The following is a 5,340-nucleotide window of genomic DNA, read 5'->3' as shown; positions in this document are numbered from 1 at the left end:
GAAGGGAGAGGAAAACCAGCAGAGACAAAGGGTAATTGGTGTTCAAATTAGATTTTAATATTTTGACGAAAGGCGTGTGATTGGGCTCGTGTGGTCTTGGATAGATTGCCGTTAGGAAAGGGTTTAGGTTACGTGGAGGCATGGACAGGGTGTGTTTATCTTGCTTTTTGTGAACCACCAATATGGAGGCAATATCTAATGAATTCCGTGTCTAAATTACTAAGTCTATACAAACTTGCCTTATGTATAGGATGCCCTAAGATTCCTCATCCCTTCAAAAATATTTTAACATTAATAAACGACTAAACCTATCTTTTCTTTTTGTGTTCCTTGGTCAAATTTTAACAACGCAATTGCCTCTGTAAATTGACTTTTTCTTCTTCCCTAAAAACTTCACCATGATCGGTTCAAAAATAGAGCCTTATAACACGTTCAGCACACGAAGAACTATATCCCCTACCAGCAAATGCAGCCACATCAACTACATAACATCCGCCATGCAGAGCATTCTATAATTCATGCACTATCTAGCAATCATCACACAGTAACATGTCACAACCATATCTTAAATCAGAATTATAATTAAATGGCAAAAGAAACAGTGTTTAAGTTTCCATTTGTTGGGAAAGTGAGAAATAGAACAGTGTCATCATGGGGAAGGATAGAATGAATTGGAAATTGGACTTGTGGGTTAATTTATATTTCTTAAAATGTTACAGGTTTGAACTTATCTATGTTAAAAACGTCTTTTCTTTTGTCAACTCATGATATGCTATAGTCATTAATTTTGGTAGTCACTCAGGTGGGACAAGTCATGAAGTTTGAAGAACATCGCAAACACTTTGAGACATGGTGGATGACAACGCATGGGGCAGTTCCTATCCCTCATTGCGCAAAATTAAACATAAATTGTGTGCAACTTCTCTTTTTTTTTTTTTTTGGGGGGGGGGGGGGGGAGGAAGGGTCAGGGGGTTCAATTAAACTTAGGCACAGACAGCTGGCATGTCTTCTGTATAGTTGTTGGATTTTTGTTCCGTGTGTTGACAACTTGAATCTTTGAAGTAATAGTCGAGGTAGTAGTGGTGGTATAACAGAAAATCCGTAGTTATAGTCAGTTGTTTTGAAAAAAAACTAAACATAAGTTATCTTTAAATATGGTCAACAAATCAAATTAGTTATGTTCTCGAAGTTGTATTATAGTGTGACACCCGAGACCCAAATTCACGCATGTATTGGTTTTGTTTTTCTCTTTTTCCCGCCTCATAAAAATACGTGGGAAGTGTTTCAAACCCTCTCGGCAAAAAAAAAAATTGCTGGCATTAATGAGACTTAAATGCATGTTGAATGCGCTCTAAATAACCCCTGCATTGTCCTTGCATTGAAGCAAACTTTATTAGAAACTCTAATTTTGAGAACTTTTTTACAGTTTAGATATAGGGGCCACCCTTCATCCTCATAAATTAGCAAATGTTTACCGAGTCGATTCAACGTCCCTAGGATCGACAAGGTATGGTAACCCGCTGAGAGTTTCATCACCAGTACGCGACCAAACTGACATCAACTCGTGTCCACTGTCTCCCCCTTTACAATTCACCTACATTTTCGATTAACCCTTCAGAACATGTTCACCACTTACTATATTCACCCCCTCATCTTCAGCGTCATTTAAATTAATAATCGGTTGAACTGCGTAATCTTCAACCATGGAACACCTATCTTGTGTAACTTTTCTTTTCTCCATTCCAAAGTATAAAAAACAAAAATGTGAATTGACCAGATCAATGTGTTTGAATGTTATGTTTTTGGAACTTTCTTTTTCTTTCTGCAATGACCCCTTATTCTACTAGGCTCTGTCTGCACGCTGACGCGCAACTCTATGAATCATAATACCCCTTTCTCACGTATTCTGGCAAAACCCTACCCCGAGCGTTCATCCACTCTTATCCATGTTCAATTAAATTACCGTTATAAATATTTTCAAGTAAATGGTGTTTCATTATATTCTCATATTGTTTACATGCATCATCGTGAATCCTAAATCACCATCATACTCAAAGGGTACGGATCCTATTCCATTTAGGAATGTTGCATTTACAATTGCGATCAATCAGCTCAATTCCTTTCGTCGGTAGTCGTTATAAATTTCGGCAGCACTCCCAGGGCTCTCCTCCTCCGAGTACACATATGAGGGAGTGAAAAATTTGGCGGTAAGTCTTCCATCACTCACAATTTGTCACGGCACCCCCACTATGCACCCAAAAACAAACCAAGTAGAATATCACTCTAAATATAAATACATTATAAGCGTGAAAATGATGACAACAATGTAAATACACAACTTCCTGAACTAATCCACATTGGACAATCCAGAATGGTTTAATACTCACATTACTAATCGTATTGAAAAATAATTCCCATGTTAAGTTATTTTAGTCAACATAGTTAACAATAAGCAAGTGAAATTAACAATGATTTGTCTCATAGGTTACATTAGGAATGAAATGTTAGTAAACCGTTCTGGCGGGTCTACGCTTCAATGAATACACTGAAATGGGTGGTCATTGATTTGAATTTTACTTCATATGACTTACTTCTACTTCTTCAAGGAAAATCTGATATATGCTTCGACTGTTAACTAGAACTGATCAGAGGGAGGATATACGGAAGGACCTGATAGCACAATAACATGCCCTGGAACTAAATACAAAAGTTCATGGAACTAGATAGAAAATTTCTGAGTTATATACGAATTTGATTGAATTGCCATCTGTAAGTATCTCTATCTTTGCAGCTACAAGCCGAGGAGTAGACGAGAAGGCACCGGATCCATTCTTCGAACTGTTGCAGGTCTAAGATAACTACAGATGCCCAGCCCAAGACTGGGGTTTAGAAATTAGGAGTCTTTTCACAAGAGAGAGAGAGAGAGAGAGAGAGAGAGAACTGCTAAGCATGGCAAATCTCTAATTTCACTGAAACGAAAATGAAATATTAAAAAATATTTAAAACATACACCATAAAAGATCATCCCAATGCTTTAAATTTTTTCATATAAGTATTTGGAGGGAGCATCACTATAGTTTGCAATTGTTTTTTTTTTTTTCACTTGTTCATTGTTCTAATTCCTGCAACTATTAGAAGCATTAAAGAAATTTAGATAATGGGATACACACACGCGATATCAAGATAATGCTTCAATTATATAGAAGCAGATTATAGAAGCATTGCTGCCTATAATGCATATACCCTCTTCTTTTTGTCCTTGGCCCTTGGCCTATTTCCTCACATTCAGAGGGTTTAGCTTGGTGTTTGCTGCTTCCTCACTACTAAACAATTCTACAACATCTGCAAATCCTGAGGCCCAAGGTAGAAATGAACCATAAGAATTCTATAAAGTTTTTAATGGTTCTTTCTGAATTTTATATAGCTTTTAATGGTTAACTGAACACTGAGTACTTATTTGCCACCCTTGATGACTCCAAAAACATTATGAAGGATTGGCAAGCAGATAAAAACACTGCAGATAGAATCATAATACCAGAAAAATTATATGCATATGATCTAGAAAATGAACTATCTCTGCATATTAAAATAGAAATTGAATGCTATAAGTAGTACTCTGCTTTCAACATAAGCTAATGCGTTTAAATTTAAATGTTTGAACCAGATTTTGATTGTGGGAAGATCAAGTCTGCTTCTATATTCATGTATCATAAAATCATCGGCCCGTACGCTGGTATTTCACATTTTAACATAGCACGGCTCGTACGCCAGCAAATCACATAGCACAGCCCGTACGCTGGCAAACCACATAATCACATAGCCTGGCCCGTACGCCAGCTACCCATAGCACAGCTCATATGCTGGCAAATCACATCACATAGCTTGGCCCGTACCCCAGCTACACATAAAAATCTCGGCCCATACGCCGGTTTTCATCATAAAAATCCGTACCATCCACATTCCTAGAAAATAGTATATCACAACATTTTTACTCATGCCACACCACAGATTTTCCATATATTTAACATACGTTCATTTTCACAGTATTTTGCAAATATAAAACATATATATAAACATTTACATTTTTCCGTAAATCAAATGCTAAGTACATACGTATAAGCATTTTCTCAAAAACAGAACTAGCTTAATTTATCCCCTTACCTGATCTCTAAACAGTCCCTAAGAAACTCTTCCTTGCACCCGCAAGGTTCGTAACTCAACACCCCTGAAATTGAAAACTCGCAGAATTAAACCCTAGTATTTCAACGTGTATAACATTTCTTATATCTACCATTAAGTCAAATTTGGCTTAAAAGCCTTACCTCAATTTAGGGATGACTCCCAACGTTTCCAATCAAGACCCCTGGAAATGAAAATTCCTAGTATTAAACTTTAATATTTCCATGCATAGAACGCTTTTCTCAACTGTCAAAACTCCAAAAATTGAGTAAAAATCATTACCCTGAATTTGGGATGATTTCCTCTTTACTTTCACCGACGATCCGCTCTGGTAGATTTGGAGAGAACTTCCCCATGAGCGTCGTGGTGACTTCAGATTGTCGATCCGACGAAAATCTAGCCTGAAATCGACGAAAGAAGGAGAGAGGACCAAAGAGGAGAGAGAGAGAATGAAAATTTCTTAATTGTTAAGTTAAAATCGGATTTTTTTTTTTCATATTTATAAACCCGCTAGACTCGTCGACGAGGCCTTCACAAATTTCGTCGACGAAATTCAGTCGACTCAAAAACCCCTCTCGGCATTTCTCGTCGACGAAGCCCTGTGTTCGTCAATGAAATCCTGCTGAACTCCCTTTTGTTTTTCCGTTCCAAAATGCAATGTCGACGAAGTCTACGGCCTCCTTCTGTTTTTGGTTTGTATTTCCCTTTCCTTATTATTTAAATTTCATTTTAAATTCGGGTCGTTACATATCAGATAATCAACAACTTTGGGAAATTCATAGCGTAGAGACTAAATCAGAGACGAACCTGTGTTTCTCTGATGTACTAGCCTAGATACAGAAATCGCATTTATGGGAATTTTTTATGTATGAATACCAATACCGGATTTTTCTTTATCCCCAAAAATTGATATGTCAAATCTCTGCATGTTAACAAATCTGGGAACTACGGAACTAAGAAGGTCAGCCAATGAAAAGGGGAACAGAGACACAAAAAAGACAACAAACTTCAAGATCTAGGGAGCCCATTTATCTGCTCAAATTTTCAATTTGCTCTTTGTTTGTCTATTTTTACCATAGTCTTTCTGTAATTTAAATCTGCCTACAATGCACTTGATGTCTTAATTCTTTCCACACATAGCTGGTTCCGATCCCAAGCAAA

This window comes from Malania oleifera, chromosome 3 (assembly GCF_029873635.1).
Source record: "Malania oleifera isolate guangnan ecotype guangnan chromosome 3, ASM2987363v1, whole genome shotgun sequence".
NCBI classification, from domain to species: domain Eukaryota; kingdom Viridiplantae; phylum Streptophyta; class Magnoliopsida; order Santalales; family Ximeniaceae; genus Malania; species Malania oleifera.
The sequence above is the reverse complement of the archived record's forward strand: the minus strand, read 5'-3'. Positions refer to the sequence as shown.